Source organism: Danio rerio, chromosome 13 (assembly GCF_052040795.2).
Source record: "Danio rerio strain M-AB ecotype USA chromosome 13, GRCz13ab, whole genome shotgun sequence".
NCBI lineage: Eukaryota > Metazoa > Chordata > Actinopteri > Cypriniformes > Danionidae > Danio > Danio rerio.
In genome coordinates, this window is record NC_141033.1 from 24954000 (window position 1) to 24974525 (window position 20526).

At 35.1% G+C, this 20526-nt stretch overlaps 1 protein-coding gene across 6 annotated transcripts in view; it reads left to right on the forward strand.

The window, feature by feature from the left end:
* Positions 1–3035: 3035 nt before the first annotated feature.
* Positions 3036–20526, forward strand: part of bmpr1aa (bone morphogenetic protein receptor type 1Aa) — a 39827-nt gene continuing 22336 nt past the window's right edge. For 3 of the 6 annotated variants that reach the window (XM_087278480.1, XM_087278478.1, XM_087278481.1), the window contains exon 1: positions 3090–3222. The gene's annotated coding sequence lies outside the window, so the exon portion shown is untranslated. 6 annotated transcript variants of the gene reach the window in all.

A 20526-nucleotide genomic window follows, 5' to 3' on the forward strand; every position in this document is an offset into this window, starting at 1 on the left:
ACTTTGTTCTCTTTTTTTGTGGATACAAGTTACACAACTTTTACATGAAACCTTAAGGTTACACTACAATACTACAGTAATGCAAACATGGACCATTTGCAGTGCATTTTTTCATTTATTAGTCTTTGTTAATGTTATTAAAAATTTTATTTTTTTTCACTCTTTATTAACTAAAAAAGAAAGCTCTCTGGATGTTAATAACACTATTATAAATGTTGAACATACGCATAAACTAAAATTAATAAATGCTGTAAAAGGATGTCATTTTTAGTGCATGTTGATTAATGCACACTACCTGACAAAAGTCTTGTGGTCGATTCCAGTTGTAAGAGCAAAAAAATAATAACTTGACTTCTAGTTGATCGTTTAGAAAAGTGGTATATTTTTTAGATGAATCATCTGTTGAACTACAACCCAATCTACGCAAATACCGCTGAAGATCTATTAGAACCAGCATGGACTTTCAAGATTCTCACAGAAATCAGTCAATTTTGGTGAAGGAAAAATTATGGTTTAGGGTCACATTCAGTATGGGGGCATGCAAGAGATATGCAGAAAGGATGGCTACATCAACAAACTGAGGTATCAAGACATTGATGTGCTGCCCGTTATATTACAAATCACAGGAGAGGGCAAATTCCACAGCAGGATAGCGCTACTTCTCATACTTCAGCCTCCACATCAAAGTTCCTGAAAGAAGGTCAGGGTGCTCCAGGATTGGCCAGCCCAGTCACCGGAAATAAACATTATTGAGCATGTCTGGGGTAAGATGTAGGCATTAAAGATTAATCCAAATAATCTTGTTGAACTCTTTAAGTCCTGCAAGAACACTTTCTCTGCCTTCCAGACGACTTTATTTGCAGTCCTCCAAGCTCATAGGAGTCATGCACTATATATATTTTTTTTCCACTGCACCATGACTTCATATTCTGTACTGTACATTATTTCTGTTAAATGACAAGACTTTTGTCTAAGCAAAGTCAGATCTTTCTGTCCTAATTAAATAATTAAAAATATATATTTTGGTAAAATAAGCATAATCTAGAGGCCTTTGTCTTTCATTTGAGCCACTTTTGATACCAAATGATCAACAAGAAGTCAAGTTATTATTTGTTGTTCCTAAAACTTAGTCGACAAGACTTTTGTCAGGTATTGTAAAAAATGTTAACAAATTAATTCTATTTTTGCGAATACACTTTTATGAAGACTTATTTTGTGATGTGTTGGTATATTTACACTTTTGAATTTATTCTACCTTTACATGGCTTGGGTTGATTACTGTTTTGAGTACTATTAACACAACAAAACTTTTGCATGGTGTAATACACTTATTTCTGTTAAACTGAAATTTGATTGTTTAATTTTTCTCTCTTTTTTACATAACATTAGTAAGTTAATTACAATTACATTAAGGGTTGTGTTCAGGAGTTGAAAGTATTGTTTTAGCATTTATCAAAAACATATTATGTAATACAAAACAAACATTGTTAAATATGAAGCCGTCACTTTACAAATATGTATTATCAGTTTTTCATCTACTATATTCAGCAGTTCCCTTGCTAATTTCAGAACTAAACAAGAGCGACCCACAATTGAATTTATAGTTTATTACTTTTACAAAATAAAAATGACATGTACATGAGAACAAGCTCTGCTGATTCTCTCTGGGTATTTATTTATACTGTAAATATTGAGTGCAGCTCTATAGAGTAGATTTACTTGATCTATTACCCATTCATAAGCTGTATTGTTTTTCAAGATGGTTTAAAAGACTTGTTCTACTAAAAGTGTTTTTTGAATTCTCATATTATGTTGTCGAAACAGCCTTACTTTGTGCTTTTTCAACAGTGTCCAGAAACTGACCTGTACCTGCACTGATGTGTTAAACATTAATATTAGGTTGCTTTATAAACTAAAAGGCATCATAACAATTAGCCCATAAGAAAGTTTTATGTGCACTGTTCTAAATGTATTATTAAATATTCTAAGTCTGTATTGCAGAGGGAGTTGGTCCTATTACTAATTCCCTTTTTATCTAAAAACAGTCTATTAAGCTTATGTTTTGTACAGATTTCAAGAATGACACGTAAAACAAAAATGTTGCATCTGTTCCTGATTATACTTATTCATTTATTAATTTTCTTTTCGACTTAGTCCCTTTATTAATTTGGGGTCGCCACAGCGGAGTGAACTGCCAACTTATCAAACATATGTTTTACGCAGCAGATGCTCTTCTAGCTGCAACCCATCTCTGGGAAAATTATACTTATCATTTATTGATAAATTAAAATGTAGTGAATCTGAAAAATGCAACAAGTGCTCTGTGCGTATTTAAATGGCATACAAAACAGAAAAAAATGCATACAAAATGTTCATGAATTGCATCCGCTTCTTTTTGTGTAATTTGTATTTTTGTATAATTGTTATCGTTACATAAAATTTAAAGTTATTTATTTAAATAAATGACAAAGTTCTATCAAATCTCATTTAAAATGTAAATGTATATATATATATATATATATATATATATATATATATATATATATATATATATATATATATATATAAATGTATATATATATTATTTGCAGTTTCTGATTAAAAGTATGTTGATCCTTCGCTTCACATCAGTTAAAAATAAAAAAATAATTAAACAAAAGGTCTGTAAATATTTAAATTGATAAAATAACAATTCACATGTTAGAGTTAGGAGGGATTTCTAATTTAATCTGGCCAAGTGGAATACATTGAAACATGAAAAACCATCTAATACCACAAAAAGTCACATTCAAATCTATTAATAAAATGTACTGTTGTTGGTGCTTTTGTTTTCCTGTCATGCAATCCACAATATTAAGTTGAGTTAATAAGCTTAACTGAACTATTGTTTTTAAAAATATGCATATTATTTTTCCTCTTTTTTATTTTGTAAGTTTCTCGTAAAGATATTTGCTGCGATGTCTGTATACAGTAGATGTTCCGCGTTGGTGAGTCTGCAGGGGGCGAAGTGGAGTCGCTGTTTTCCGCTGTGTGTGTGCGTGTTTCACTGATTGCGCTGCTCTACTACTACTGTGATGGTCAGCAGCGCCAGACCCTCAACGGACCTCAGCGAGAGTCGATCGCGACCACAACTACACCCGACCCGACTGAATTACTCAAGAGTCTAGAGTTCAATAAATTGACGGAGCACGCGGAAATACGACTCACTCAATTATAATATCGGTAAGTAAATGCAGTGTTAGCTTGGCTACGCTAACGCTGCCTCGCGAAAGTTTGTTGTGTTGAATTTTCCGTTTTCCACGTAATTGTTTTTAACGACTTGCTTAGGTAAAACCGACTTCCATGGCGTTTTGTAATTTTTATTACCAGTACACAAATGTAGGAAGCATTATAAGAGTAAACCACGGGCGTTTATGGGTTCATTAAATATTTTTGCTGTCGGGAGATTTCCTCAGGTTCAGGCGAGTTGAATGATAGCTAATGTGCTAATGTCGCTGTTAGCAAGTCCAAATACGTTTAAAATCTACTCACTTAACTTCCAGTCAGAGCTGTTTTGCCTTAAAACAAAACTGTATACTTGTAATTTTACATGTTCTTTTATGTTTAAAATACGATTATTATTATTATTATTTAGTGAAAACTGTCACGGTTTGTAAAGTCTTAGTAAAAAGTTGAAACGCGACAGCCGTTTAAAGCTAGCAACAACTTCCCTAATAATGTGACAGCTGTGTGTGGTTTCTAAACGTTTGTTTATCTTATGAAAGCTGTTTTACCTGTAATGTATACGTTTCTTTTCAGTTTACAATATCTTGTATTTTTATTATCATTTTTGTTCGTGTCGTGGGTTGTTTTGGATATCAGACTGGTCACGTATCCACTGCAGTTACCAAAAACTTGCTTTGATTTACCTTTCTGTATGTATCTCTGTGTATTGCCTTTAAACTTTACAGTTTTTTACCGTAGAGTTTGTTCTGCTTTCTAGATTTTTCATGTTTTGTTTATCCGTGCCTCTAGCCCTCTCAATACAAAAGCTGCTTTTAATTTATGGGTGCTGGGGGAAGGGGGTCTGTTCTGCTCCTTTACCTTCTCAAGGAGGTCAAAAAACAGATGGAAGCATTGCCTGTGAAAGAGTCCGCTTCAAGAGGCCTGGAGGAGAGGGCTTAGTCTGAGGAAAGTGGATTTATTTGAGAAAATTAAAGTGAAAGCCTCATCGTATATACATGCCAGACATCTGTGCATTCCACAGCTTGATTCAAGATCTCCTTGAAGAGATCAGCTTGATCTCCTCTGTTGAAAATAATACCGGTCAATATGTGGGAGATCAGATGAAAACTGAATCTGGATAGTTCACTCAAAAAAGTTATAGATTAGAGGCTATTTTCTCATTCTTATTTTGCTCTAAGCCTGAATGACTTGGTGAAGATGTGAGGGGAATATTATGGTGTTAAGTCACCATTAACTTTAATCCTTTTACCCATACAATAAAAAGAAAGGCAAACGGGTTTAGAGCTGCATAGGGATTAGTAATTGACCATAAAATGTAAATATCTGGGTGATCATGTAATAAATGCAAAACACTGCATGTTTGTATTGTCTTCTTTTTTTTTTTTTTTTTTGTAGCTAGCGGTGCTTTGTTTACAGTAACTGCCAGAGCTATTATTTGCTCTGCCTTACATTAGATGTTAATTGATGGTCTATTGTTATGCAGATGTGATGGTCTTGTGCTTTCTGGCCAAAGGAAACCCATGCGAACACGGGGAGAACATGCAAACTGCATACAGAAATACCAACTGATCCAGCCAGTGCCCGAACCAGCAACCTTCTTGCTGTGAGGTGGTTGTGCTACCCACTGCGCCACTATGCTGCCATTACATAAATTATGAAGGCATATTTAAAACACCAAAAATAATACAATTAACAAATACTAAAACTTAAAAGCAAGACTTAAGAAATGCATTTAAATAAAATAATCTAAAACAAAATGAATCCTAACTAAAATTAAATCTGCAATCATGCGAAGCACCTTAAACTGAAATAGTTTTTTTGATAAAGACTACATTTATAGTCGGCATAATTTATCTTACAGCTAACTAAATACTATTTTAACTTATTTTTTTACTTTAACTGAAATTACATGTTTACCATGTATTTTTAATATGCATTAATAGTGCTGGTGTGTGTATGTGTATATGTCACAACGCGCATTCACCAATAATATCTTATTTTGTTTTAAAGGCATTTTTATACTTATGCATTATCTGATGTCTTGTAGATGTTTAATCCTGTTTTAAGATTTGCATGTTTGTATCCTGTCATGATATATCATAACTGGTATTGGTAAAATTAAGTTAAACCAGGTTATAAAACTTTTTTTGTGTGTGTGTATATATACATGTATATGTGTGTGTGTATATATATATATATATATATATATATATATATATATATACAGTTGAAGTCAGAATTATTAGCCCCCCCTGACTTATTAGCGCCCCTGTTTATTCCCCCCCCCCCCCCAATTTCTGTTTAATGGAGGGAAGATTGTTTCAGCACATTTCTTTTGTACTGCGATGGTTTGTTTTGTAGACTATCTAAAAAAAAATTAGCTTAAAGGGGCTAATAATTTTGTCCCAAAATTGTTTTTTAAAAAATTAAAAACTGCTTTTATTGTTGCTGGAAAAAAACAAATAAGACTTTCTCCAGAAGAAAAAATATTATCAGACATACTGTGAAAATTTCCTTGCTCTTTTAAACATCATTTGGGAAATATATAAAAAAGAAAGTAAAAATCAAAAGGGGGCTAATAATTCTGAATTCAACTATATATATATATATATATATATATATATATATATATATATATATATATATATATATATATAGAGAGAGAGAGAGAGAGAGAGAGAGAGAGAGATAGATATGTATATATTATGTATGTATGTGTGTGTGTATATATATATATATATATATATATATATATATATATATATATATATATATGTATGTATATGTGTGTGTGTGTGTGTTGTGGAGATATTTTGGTGTCTGCATATTTTTGATCCAAGGGTCCCATGCTTAAAAAACAAAACAGATTTTTTAATAGTTAAATGTGTTTTTTCTGGTAGAGATTCCCCATCATATAATATTCAGCTTTATTCCCTTTTATTGCGTAAATCACACATAAATAAACACACAAGCTTTTTCCTCTACTCTGTTTTTTAAAATATCAGCCAGGCCCAAATTGAGTTACCCTGAAGCCCTCTAGGAGTGCGTTTCAATCTCAGCCACAGTGTGAGGGATCAGATTGCAGTGGGAGTCTGTGGCAAGGTGGCAGCACGGGGCGGCTGGAGGGGAGGAGGGGGGTATGGGGGCGGGAGGGTTAAGAGGCAGTGTAGATCAGGTTTCACATCCATGCCTGCGTTCCTCAGGCTGCTGCGCCATCTAAAGTCAACCCCCCTCCCCGACCCGCTCTGGAGACAGGATGGCTAAGCAAGAAGAAAAAAACACACACGGCCACCTCAGACCTGCCCTGAATGTATCACCCGTCCCATCGTAAAGGTGCTGATGTATCACCCCCACCATTTAGTCGTATCATTCCAATCTAAAAGGTGGAAAAGGAATCCTAGATGAGCACAGCCATTTGATACACACTACTGAGCTTTTTTATTGAACAGACTTTTCTTTAATGCGTACTGTTGGCTGTGGAGTCCTTTCTGCTTGTGCTGCCAGCGGGTGGTAGGAAAGTGAGGGAGAGCAATTGATTTCTTTTAACTCTGTCTTTGCCACTACTGGTTAGTATGATGGCAGATCAGATAAAGACAGATAGGATAAAGCTATGCAGCGGGAGGTTGGTGTAGTGCTGGAAAGTGGTCTCTGTTTATTCAGTTTGCCCCAGCTGTCCTTTAATGGTATTGATCTGCTTTAAATACTTTTGGCTATCAGAGTAAATTATTTAGAGTGGCACCGGATAGGGTGAATACAGTGTTGGGTTGGATTAGTGCAAAGACAACCAAAAAGATTTCTGTCTGGTCTAGTTATGAGTCAGAATGATTGTTTGTCTTAATAAGGAGTACCCAGAAATTGTTGTAGACCTGGAGGATTGAATTGCATGCACTTATACAAGGTCTCCAAACTTGCATCTGTGAGCAGTGGTACCATTGCCATCAGGTTCTGCTTGGTAGCACCACACATGTAATATTATAATATTAAAGATGTGACAGTTTTGGTTTTCTTTTTCACTTAGATGCATATTTAAAAGTTGCAGTATATTTAGCTTGATTTGGAAGGTGCCGACTCAGATTGAACAGATTGTTCATTAAACATAAAAATGTCATGTTTTTAATATATTTGATGATAACCTTTCTACTATGGTAGAAAGTAGTATAGTGGTCACTCGTTATTTGTGGGAGTTATGTTCTAAAAATAGCCTGCAATAGGTTTAATTTGCAAAGTAGTCAGCTTTATTTTTTACAATTATTATAGATATTTTAAGGCTGTAAAACCCCTCACTACACTCTTTATGCACTTTTCTCAGATAAACATGAACATTTTTAGACTTTTCTCTCATTTAAACACTTGTGTAACTTCTAGACAAGCTAAAAGAAGGTTGAAATTAAACTTTTGGTGTAATGGTTATCTTTTGCCTTTTGGTTGCTATCGAAAACTTACAGCAAACACACAGTACAGCATTTCAGAGTCACACTGCTAGCAATCAAAGATTTACGTCAATTTGGCAAGCTGAACGCATTCTGTACTGTACAGGAGACACTGCACGAAAGAGATTGATTCACAATCAGGATGGTGAACACAATGTGCTATTAAAAAAAAAGCATGTCAAATGGCACAAAAAAATGCATGAAACGGTGTGACCGCGAAAGATAAACCACGTTATGGCGGAAGGCCACTGTGTTGCTATTTATGCTTTCTGTTGGTACCCTATGATAAATGTTAGATGAAAAACATTTTCTATACATTTATTGGTTATTATAGGTATAGTTATATATTAACTAAATTCATAAAATTAAAATCATTTTTATTAACTGAAATAAAATGTTAAATAAATAGTTTCTCCCAAAATGAAAGTAAACCACCCTTGTATCCAACCTCTTTTACAAAAGTATCGAACTTTTGAAAAATGTTGTAAACCAAAATTGTAATCATTGATTTCTCAATTAAGAAAATGGTACAATGAAAGTTACTATCAACTGTTTGGTTCCTAAAATTGTTCTAGATTTGTCTCTAAGAAAATGCAATCACAGTGAGCTTGCACTGCGCTACGTTTTGATCCATGCTTTTGGTATATTTGACTTTTATGCCAGTTTAACCAGTACGACATTCATTTATTCATTTTCTTGTCGACTTAGTCCCTTTATTAATCCGGGGTCGCCAAAGCGGAATGAACCGCCAACTTATCCAGCAAGTTTTTACACAGCGGATGCCCTTCCAGCTGCAACCCATCTCTGTGATTCATTCACAACACATTCACACACACACACACTCATACACTATGGACAATTTAGCCTACCCAATTCACCTGTACCCCATGTCTTTGGACTGTGGGGGAAACCAGAGCACCCGAAGGAAACCCGCGCGAAGGCAGGGAGAACATGCAAACTCCACATAGAAACTCCAACTGAGCCGAGGTTCGAACCAGCGACCTTCTTGCTGTGAGGCGACAGCACTACCTACAGTGCCACTGCCTTGCCACCAGTACGACAATACAAGAGTAAAAGTCTGCAAAATCAACCATTCAGATTAAAATAATTAAATGGGCGGACAAAAGTTGGATTCAAATGGTAAAGTCAGTAAATAATACAAACAACACAGTATGCTATCAAAGTAGCAAAGCTTATGGGCTCTATTTTGTCAGTCCATGCGCAAAGTGCAAATCGCAGGGCGCAAACGCTTTCAGGGCGTGTCAGAATCAACTTTTGTTAATATAAAGAACAAAAAATCCGCTTTGCGCTGTGGCGCATGATCTAAAAGGGTTGAGTTAATTTTTTTAATGAATTATAGATGTGTTTTGAGAATAAACCAATGAGAGTCTCATCTTCCATTACCTTTGAGAGCCAGTTGCGTCGCGCCATAAGCACATTTACTATTTACATGATGACTTTGTAAGATGAAAAACTGAACATTTCACTTGCAAGAAAACCGTTAAACAGAGCATCTACAGCGTGAGAATGAGAGATAAATTATTAACTTTTTAAACTTTTGCTCTCGTGGATAGGGAAACCTTGTACGCACATACATCAATTAGCCTATAAATAATTAATTTCATTTGTTAAGCGCAAAGATTTGTTTCAAAACTTTCTAAATTCAGTTCTAATTTCCAGCAAATGAATAAATGAACAAAAATAACGAAGTGTGTTCAAAAAACTGAGTTATATCCAAATACATATGCTGTGCCCCATATGGTCTGAAACCTGACAGTTGGGCAAATCTAAGCTTGTTTTTAATAAAACAAATATAAATATGTATATATTAGTAATACTGCTAATAATATATAAAAAATAATTATAAAAAGCAAATTGTCACAAATAAACTGAAAAAGCCACGCAAGATGAAGAAGGCATGAAAGTTTGGTTTTTATATTTATGTAGGCTAGAAAATATTTTGTAATATTTTAATCCTTTTTATTTATATCCTGTATATATCTTTATTATATCCTATATATATCCTCAATATTTTCATTCTTTTTCATATGTAAAGATATTTGCGTATTGCTCTACATCTTGTGTGTATCAAGCAGTGTGTAAGCGAGGCGCACAACTAACGCGCTCTGCGCCGGATTTAGACCGGCTTTGTTCTGGTCTATTGAAAAATCTATTATAGTTTCTCAAAATAGCAACGCGCCTCAGAATGCCTTCCTTTTTAGACCAGAACGCCTATGGGTGCACATATGAGCGCAAATGCATTTGCTATTTAAACAGCGTGGCGCAAAACATCAAAATGACCCTTACGCCAAGGTGAAACTAGCAAACAACAATTGCGTCACACCTTGCGCCACATTGAGCCGGGTGTATGATAGGGCCCTATTAAACAAATTGGTTGCTGACCATTGAACCATTTAGTCTGCAGTTCTAAAGCTTTGTGTACTCATTTTATTTTAGAAGGAAAATAACCGACTTCCATTTAATGAACATCTTGTGAGAGTTGTAGTGCTAGGAATTCCTTTCACACTAGGCATGTTTATACCAGCATTTCCTCCTTTGTAATTTAATTACATTCTGTAACCAACTTCAGATATTACAGTTAATGTTGACTCTATATTCTATTGGGTTTTAGAAACACACATTATGAATAAAATGTATTATTATTATTATAATTATTATTATTGTTGAAAAATCTAGAATACTAGTGTTAACCTTACCAAAGAGCTTGATTGCTTGTCAAAGAATTACTGTTTTTGTGTGTCTGTCAAAAAGATAAGACAACTTCGATGTACAGCAGCAGATGAACACCTTTTTGTTTTTTTCAGTGTTTCCACATCATACCCAGTGCTATATAAACAATGTGGCTGTAAAAACAAATAGAAATGTAGGCTATGCTAAACAAACAAAAATGTTCACATAAAGCTGCAGAGCAGTCGCTAAATTAACTAAATTATAGATAAAGTAAAACAAAGCCACAAACTATGTGTAAGAGATCTTCTAAAGTGGATAGTTTATTAATTATTTTCCCTGTGAATAATACACACACACACACACACACACACACACACACACATATATATATATATATATATATATATATATATATATATATATATATATATATATATATATATATATATATATATATAGGGGTGTAACGATTCACAAAAATCATGATTCGGTTCAATACGACACAGTGGTGTCACGGTTTGGTATGTTTTCAATGCAGCAAAAAAAGAAAAAAGTCAGAGGATTTTTCAAATTTTATTTTTTTATTTGTTAAAACTAACATCATAAAAATATGATCTTGTTTTTTTTTTTTTTTTTTTACAGTGATAGAGCTATACGTCTGGGGTTTTTGCTTAGCAGCAAATAAAACAAATCCTTCTTCATACTCAAAACCAAAAAGCTTCTTAGGAAAAATAAATATAATATTGTAGTAGTTAAACAAATAAAAAGAAAAGAACAATTTAGTTTTTATGTGGAATTCAGTTTTAATTTATTTTTAAGTATTTTTTTTTTTCAGAATGACGAGTGTCCATCTTTTCTTCAGACATCACAGATCTGCTTGATTTGACCGGTCACCTGCCATTTTAGTGAATCAGAAAGCAGGAATTAACTTACTGAACTGGGCTTATCAAGAAATAATGTAACAGGGCTCTATTACATTTAACATTTTCTTAAAACCCGAAATTTCCACTACCGATTGAGGTCTCTCATAACCACAGCTATAAATGCACCGATCGCCTCGGTAATTTGTTTTGCCCTGTTAGAATCTGTAGGAATTGCCTGCCTGAATGCTGTTCCAGTTCCAGTTACTGATTCTGTGTCGTCAGTGTAAAGGAGTTGATATGCTCAAATATTACCGCTAATAAGCTTACTGTCATAGCAGATGTCATTGTTTGAAGAGCTGGGAGGGATGCGGTGGAGAGGGGTGTGTGACGTATTCAAGGATCAGGGGGGGAAACGCTTGGTTTCCTGAAGATTATCATTCTTTTGCGGGCATCCGGGAGTCTCTATGCATTTGCGGGAGACTCCTAAAACTTCCAGGAGACTTGGGATGTCTAGGATTACATTAACGTTACTAGCCATTTTGTGAGCTAGTGTAGCATGTGCCTGACTAGAGTAGTGTTTGGAGGTGGGCGGGTGTAGTCATATGTGAACAGGTTATTGAGATTGGCTGTTCTGTATCGGGGTCCAGGGTTGTTGGGGCAACGGGGGCGATATTCTATTCTGTTTAATAAGACAGCGGGGAAGGCAGCATGTTGTCTGCCACGTCATTTGGGATGCCATGTTAAGCGTTGTTGCACTTAAAACATTATATTTTGTAGTTATTGTCTTTGATCTTTTTAGACACTAGAATCGAATCATTCGGTGTGTAATGCGTACCGAACTGAAAGTCTTGTACCGAATGGTTCAATACGAATACGTGTATCGTTACACCCTTTATATATATATATATATATATATATATATATATATATATATATGTGTGTGTGTGTGTGTGTGTGTGTGTGTGTATGTGTATATGTATATATGTGTATGTATATATATATATATATATATATATATGTATATATATATGTATATATATATATATATATATATATATATATATATATATATATATATATTAGCGCTGTCAAAATTAACGCGTTAACGCATGCGATTAATTTGAAATAATTAATGCGTTAAAAAAAATTAACGCATTTTTTATTATTATTTTTTTTTCCTGTTGTGGCCAGGGGCAGACGCCGGGCAGTTTTCCGCTGTTTCGACGTACTTTTTGGGCCGGGCTGATCATCTTCTTATGATCTGATCGGCCCATAAAACACTTAGCAGACTGTCATGTTTTTCTGTCTCAGTGATTGACGGTGCTGTGTAAGCTGTCACGCTCTGAAAGTAATGTTTCTTTTCCGGACAGAGCAGCCGTGTGACATAATCTGCAGCCCATTGGTTCTTTTCTTTATTGACATTGGGCTGACCCAATCACAACCTTCCATGTTAGGCTCTGTGTAACCTAGGTGTGTATTTGTCAAAATAGCCGAGGGTCACGCCTGTTTCTCACGCGCGAGTCCACCCGCGGGAGAGCAAACTTTCGCGTCTACACTCTGGAGCGGGGCACAGATCAATATATTCCTGTCTATTCTTTCTAGTTACCTATCTGTCTATATAAACATATATATATATATATATATATATATATATATATATATATATATATATATATATGATGAAATAACAATATTATTGGAAAAATAGTGGCTTTAAATGTGTGTGTGTGTATATATATATATATATATATATATATATATATATATATATATATATATATATATGTTTATATAGACAGATGTGTGTGTGTGTGTGTATATACAAAATTATCACGTCAAAATCACTGTCAAAATTATCACGTTAATGCACATGATTAATTTTAAGTATTTAACGCGTAAAACGCAGTTGCAGTTGTTTGTTTGTTTTTTCCTGTTGTGGCCGACGTGCGTTCAGGGAAGGCACGTGCTTAGAGGCGACCTAGGCAGCCACCTATGGCAGCAGAATCTAACTTTTATCCGCGAACCGGTCACTTTCGGGTTGAGGGCGGTGTGATTGCCGTTTGCCTACAACGCCAGTTCAGCTTGCTCTGGTTCTGCATGTGTTTAACGTGCAAAGAAATTTGGATAAGACCAAGGACACGCTTTTAGAAGGAAAGTTTCAGTTTAAAACAATTAATGTGGCATCACCAGGCTATCCTGCGTTTCCTCCAGAGTTTAATGCAATTTCAGGTGTTTCATTTTTAATCTTTAGACGTTAACTGCATTTCACTTTCATTCAGCATATTTTCATTCAGCATGTTTAATGGATTTGATACCGCATGGCAAACGGTAAGAAAAACCTCCGCATTTCGCGACTCGCGTGACCCTAAAGGTTATCAGATATTGCTGCTTACATTGTCGACTCTTAATCAGTATTATCTTAATCATAAAAGTGGAGTATTGGTGTCTATGTAAATGTACTGTAGTGAAAGTGACAGATGAAGTCGCAAGCTGTCAAAGACAGCCACAGCCCATTTCTCTGCCTTTAAGCTGCGTCCATGAGCCCTCACATTTCATAAGTTTGACGTGTTTTATATATACACACACATACATTTATACATATACACACACACACACACACACACACACACACACACTCATATATATATATATATATATATATATATATATATATATATATATATATATATATATATATATATACATACATTTAAAGCCACTATTTTTCCAATAATATTGTTATTTCATCATGATTTTGTTCAGCAAGAGATAATTAAAATAATTTCATTAATTGACATTGAGTTACATTCTGTTTCTTGTTGAATTTATTCTTTTGTTACCAGGTGTGACGTTAAATGCTTTCAGATAATTTATTTTTTATTTTTTTATTTTCACACTGAAAACAAAATGCTTTTGTAATCAGTAAATGTACAGAATACCTAAGGCTGAATTTAGTGTAGATAAAGATTTTGACCAATAAGTTGCAAGCATGGATGGGATTACCTTGCACAAAATGACAGAAATAGAAACCAAGAAACCATGTTGATGTCTTGACCCTTGTCTTTTCACTTGTTAATTTCTTCTGAGTGTCTGTGGTTCAGAACAAGTACTGTAAGCAGTTCTTCATCTGTGTTGCTATAGGTTAAGCTTACTGGATAATAAAAATAGAGTGGGTGGTTTAGTTTCATCTATAAACTCAGTCCTCGTGTTACTTTGGTTTAAAGATGCAGTCAGATATATGCTTTTCATAAACTCCCTTTCTTTTAATAGCAAACAACATTTTTTGCAGCATAAAATATTCTCCTTATATTACAGGGCTTTTATGGGACTATGCCAAAATCCAAATGCCATTTGGACATTCAGCTACCTGGATCCGAATGACACCTATAGCCAACCCCAATGCTTACCAAACACTATGCCAACATGCTTCACAGAAATGGATCTTTCTGTACGGTAAGAAGACTTCTGCTAAAGTCAGTTCTTTTTAATCTCTCTTCTAGTCAGATATTCTTTACAGTACAAGCAAGAGGTGTGTTTTTATGGGGTGATTGCATGACCACAGTAGATAGAAATGCTCTCTACATTAGGGATGGCCAGACTGAAACAAATGGTTTCCACATGTTTGGATCTGGGAATTCATTATTTTACAGAAATAACATTTACAGGTCAAATTTCATACATGTGTGACTGGTGTCTATGGCAAAAGCCACACCCAATTTCTCTCACACCTGTGGCGCAGACATGAGCTTGGCAAATTCATAGCTGTTAAAGTTTTTAAAGAAAAAAGATTTTCTGTTTGAAAATGAAGTAACTTTTGAGTGAATGATAGTTCAGTTAAAAATAATTTTTATTGTCTAAAAATATAAAATGCATCACACGAATACAATAAGTGTTAGAAATCAGATTACATTCTGTATGCCAGTGTGGCACAGTGTGTCCTTTGAAGTGTCAGTGCTGGGTCATTTTAATTACGGAGATGGTTCAAAGTTGAACACTTGATATAGAGTACTCTAGGTCTCTGTTAGACCTGGCTCTCATCAAACCCTAGCACACCCACTCCTTCATACTCCTTCAGTGGAATGTGTGCGGCAGGTAATGGAAAATAAACTTGCATTGAACTACTTCAGCTCCAGTAATTCCAGGAAATTTGTGGACTTTCTCGTCTTTATATTTGTTCCAAAAAAAGGCAATTGTTTTTTTTTTTTAAAGTAGGGCTAGGTAATAATTTAGATTAATTCAAATTTGCATTTTAAGACGTTTTATGTTTTTCTTGAATAAAATAATTGTCCAACCACATGATGGCATGCTTCATTAACCTGTCATGTTCAAGAGAGTAATTTTACATTTGTAGGTTTTGTAGCAGAAACATTACTTGGTCATTCAACTGTCTGGAACGTTCAAACAATAATGCAAAAAATGTTTTTTTTTTAAACTGCGATTCTTAATTTTTTTTTTCAAATGCAAACCATTGTTTTATTTTTTTCAAATGTAACAGTTATGAAACAACTACTCTTTGTAGCAGAAATCTTATGTTATTAAGATGTGGCAGCACATGCAGGGCAGCAAGGTGTAAAGAAATGTAATTTATTATTATTATCATCATGAGTATTGAACGTTCATTATTAGACATTCATTTTGGTTAAATAAGTTATATTGTTGTAGCTGGTGTTTGTCCTTTATGTTTGGCATGCCATATTCCTTAAGCAGATTTCAGTTTTCAAAAGAATATTACTTCAGTCATGTTGTTTTAATTTTTTTAAATTAACGTTGCGCATAAATAAAATAAAATCTAATTTATAAATTGTTAACTTTAGAAAAAAAATCTAGATTTTTTGTCTGTTTAAAATGGAATTGTGAGAACTGATCAATGATGCCAACTTTAAACAGAGCACATTACAATTGGAAAGAAAACATAGTTGCTATTTTCACGTTAGGCTTTTTACATTGGCTCAACCTTGGGTTATTGTGGTTTTAGAAGATGCTTTTTAACCTTACATGACAGGGCTCGAAATTACGACCAATGTGGTCGCATATTCACCCAAAATTAAATCTATGCCACCTTATAATATATTTGGGAGCATTTGTGCATATAATGGTTGTATTGCAACCTGAATCGGTCTTCCTGCCGCTATATTGGTTCATATTAGCTGTGAATCACTCAAGGCTTTCCGCTGTCAGATGACAGGGAGCTTTTGTGACTGCGGGAAATGCAAACGGCTGAAGAGTGCGAAGTACACAGGTTTGTAAACCCCACCTAAAGTTACAAATAATGGTGCCTAGGGCTGCTCGATTTTGGGAAAAATCATAATCAGGATTATTTTGGTCATAATTGTTATTACGATTATTCCAAACGATTATTAGTTGAAGTCAAAATTATTAGCACTCCTGGGAATTTTTTAAAATATTTCCCAAATGATGTTTAACAGAGCAAGGAAATTTAACAGTATTTCCTCTAATATTTTTCTTCTGGAGAAAGGCTTAATTGTTTTGTTTTGGCTAGAATAAAAGCTAATTTAAATATTTTGAAACCTCTTTTAAGGTCAATATTATTAGCCCCTTTAGGCAATATATATTTTGATTGTCTGCAGAAGAAACTACTGTTATATAATGACTTGCCTAATTACCCTAATTAAGCTTTTAAATCACACTTTGAATTTGAATGTTTGTATATAAAAAAATATCTACCAAAATATTATGAGCTGTCATCATAGCAAAGATAAAATTAATCTGTTATTAGAAATGAAGGATTAAACTATTATGTTCAGAAATCTTCTTTCCATTAAACAGAAATTGGGGGGAAAAGGTTGCTAATATTCAGGAGGGCTAATAATTCTGACTTCAACTGCATATATTATTTTCCTCCCTGCAAAGAAAGAGAAATAAATACAATAGAATAAAAATATGAAACAAACTGTGCTTTTAGCATCTTTACCGTAAGAAAAAACACTTTAGCAATAAAAGTCTTCAGTCAAGAGCAAAGAGGGATTTTCTCATTGTTTTATTAATCATGATAAAACAGGCGGCAGCTGTGCTCTGTCACTTTAATGGTTTCGCTTTCACGTGTCTTTTGATTCTCAACTCATTTGTTTATTACAAAATGAGTGTTAATATGAATAATCACTAAACACCGCGTTTTGACACCTATTTGAACATTAAAGCGCTCTCGTTAATGACTTTAAATGTGTGTGCTCTCTGCTCGTCACAATGTGCGAATGAGACCAAGTGCAGACCGCATGCTTCTGACTGTCTGCACGGCGCACATACATAAGCATGCAGTCTTTCGCGCTTTTAAGAGCAACAAGTGAGGACAACTGGACAGGGGGCGGTAAATAATGGAATAATCGTTTATCTCGATTAATGGTTTTTTCATAATCGTTAGAAGCCATAATCGAAATCGGATTTTCGATTGATTGCACAGCCCTAATGGTGCCAATGACTGCTATCATGTGGTAAATGTTGATCTGCCAGCCGAGATCAATAGAGTGTTTTTGGAGAAGGTGCCTGAATTTCGATGCACTGCATTTGCTGAGTGTTCAACACAAATGTCTGTATACATCATTGCCAAAGAAACTTGCCTTTATGAAGTTTAAACTGAAACTGCGGCTTATAACAGAGAACGGCACCGGTGGTTATCATGAGAATCCTCTTCTGCCCTGCTCATATAGCCTATTGGGTCGTCTGACTCGCCTGCTTTTTTCCACAAACAAATGAAAATCAGCTCATAACAAAACTGAGCATTTAAAATGACACTAACCAAAAGAGTTAATGAGAGTTTAAAGAGTGATGTATATTATTTTTCTATTTAATTACTGATGACTTCTTTGCAGCTTTCAGCCTTGAATTAAATGAGTTATTATCTTTCGTTTGTTTTGTAGCAGAAATATTATTTATTAAATTGACATGCATATAAATAACAATAGTGCAAAATTAATATTTCTTACTGCAATGCTTCATTTTTGTTTGATGCAAACCATACATTTATTTTTCACTGTAGGACTTTTTTGGCACATACAGTTTTATAGCACAATCTAGGCAGCCTGATAATGAGAAATGTAATTCATTGTTAGTATTGTTTTCAAACAGTCCCTTAAACGTCACATCTCACTTTCAATTTCGGACTTGGGCCCGTTTTGCTCTCACACACAAGCATACCGCGCCAAAGCCCAAGTGAACCGCGCTCAGGCACACCTCTTCCAACCAGCGCAGGGCAGTCCATGTGAACCGTGCCTGAGCCCGATTCAGAACACTCGCACTTCTCAAACAATCCAGGAAACGGGCCTGGGTACGGTTCGAATAGCATAGTGTGAGTAGGCCCTCACTTTCAATGACACTTTAACAGTAATATGAGTTGCAAAAAAAACTTTTAACACAGAGTTTAGACTTGTAGTGTAAAATATGTTTATAAGTAACAAGAATGAACTAATATTAGGTAAATTTGGTTTTATAAAACATGAAGAAAGGTAACTCAGGTTTATGTTTACCCTAAGGGTAACTACTTCAAAAGCCAAAAACCCTTTTAGAGATTGTAAACTAAAGTTTTCTCACTTAGTCACTTTACACTAGTGCGTTTTAGTTTTAAAACGGCGTTGTAGAATGAAAACGATCCGCGTCCACACTCGCGTTTTACCCAGCGTTTCTGAACTGCTCTCCGTCCACACCAAAACGCTGAAAACGCACATCACGTGACCACACACACACTCTCGGGCAAGCGCTCCAGCATTTCTACCCAGATGAGAGCTCTGCTTGTCGGACTGCTCATCAAGCATCTCCCGCTGGATCTAATCTCACTATATTTGCTAAACGTGATATTTCATTCATGTTGTTGTCTTTATCTAACGACATAGGCCAATTCCCTGACTTTGGTCGTTGGAATCTATTAAGTTACTTGTTCACGGGTTTTGGTTAAGCGCAAAGATAAGTTAATGAATAATTCAGGTACATTGACTGATCGCTTGCCTTTATTTCCCACAATGTATAAACTTATTGTATGTTATACTTTAATAATTATCGATTATTAAAACTGATATTCAGCAAAAGAGAGGGTGCTATTCGTATTTTCACTGAAATTGAAAGGAGGCAGTTAGGCTCCGTTTTGTTATAAATATCCACACAGTGAAGATGACACTTATATATGCAGCACGACGCCTCAACATTTCTGCTGTCTGTTAAGTTTCTATTATTAAAAAGAAAATAGGCAGTTCCTTAAATCATGTTTACATTTTATTGTTGAGAAAGTGAAACAACGTAGCCAATGTGATGTGAATGAAGTTATAAAGTACACTGTTCCCTTTGAAGATTTACCCGTGTCCTCGGTATGTTTTCCATATCAAACTGAAAAGGGGGAGACTGCAGCCTTGATCAAACTTGCGAAGTCTTAACTTACAAGAAGAGGATGCGAGACTGAACTGTGTGTGGGCTACTTAATATTGAGGAAAAGCCCCAATCAGATAGGCGAACGTTTGCAGCCCCGCCTCCGTTTTCAGATGTCTCCGTCTTTCCCCATCCACACTGAGACGGAGCAGCAGCATTTTAGAATGAAAACGGCCTCTCCAGCGTTTTCAAAAAGCTCCGTTTTCGGCGCTCGAGAACTCCGGCGTAGTGTGGACGGATGGCGTAACCGTAGCAAAACTTATGCGTTTTCAAACTAAAACGCACTAGTGTAAACGGGGCCTTAGTCACTATAATGATCTATCATTATTTGATAATAAACAAATTTCACAGCTGTATTTATCTATAAGCTTAAAACAAACAAGAGCTTGTTATTTTAACAACAGCCAAAGCTTTGCTGAAAATGAGGAGAACACTTCAGGGTTTAGAAGTGATGTATGCCCTTTGAAGTCATTTTCTTGTAATTGGTTGAGTTTTAAGCACAAAGTTAAAATCTGCTTCTTTAGTGGTGTTTGACAGACAGGCAGTTCCAATCTCAGACTGTTGAGCACAGTTTCTTAAACTCTCAGCCAAATGTGCTCAAATTTTGGGGGCTTTGTTCTAGGAATGGTGTCTCAACCCATTACCCCTTCAGAGGAATCTGGCCAAAGGAGCTCACATTGCACCCAAGTGCTCCACAGATTAACTTTTGTTCTTCTCCTGCAATCAACTGCTGTGACACCAAAAGCTCTGGAGTCTTGTGCTGTGTTCAAAGTCTCTGCTTGACTGACTCTCCACGATGCAGCTGCCTGACGGTGATTGGTGTTGTGTTATGAAGAGATGTGGGCCATCGCTGAGGATGATAGGAGAGAAAGTTGGTTGTGGGGCACATCTCAATGTGCCTAAGTATTCTTATGCTAATCCTTTCCTGGGATGAGGCGCAAAGCAGC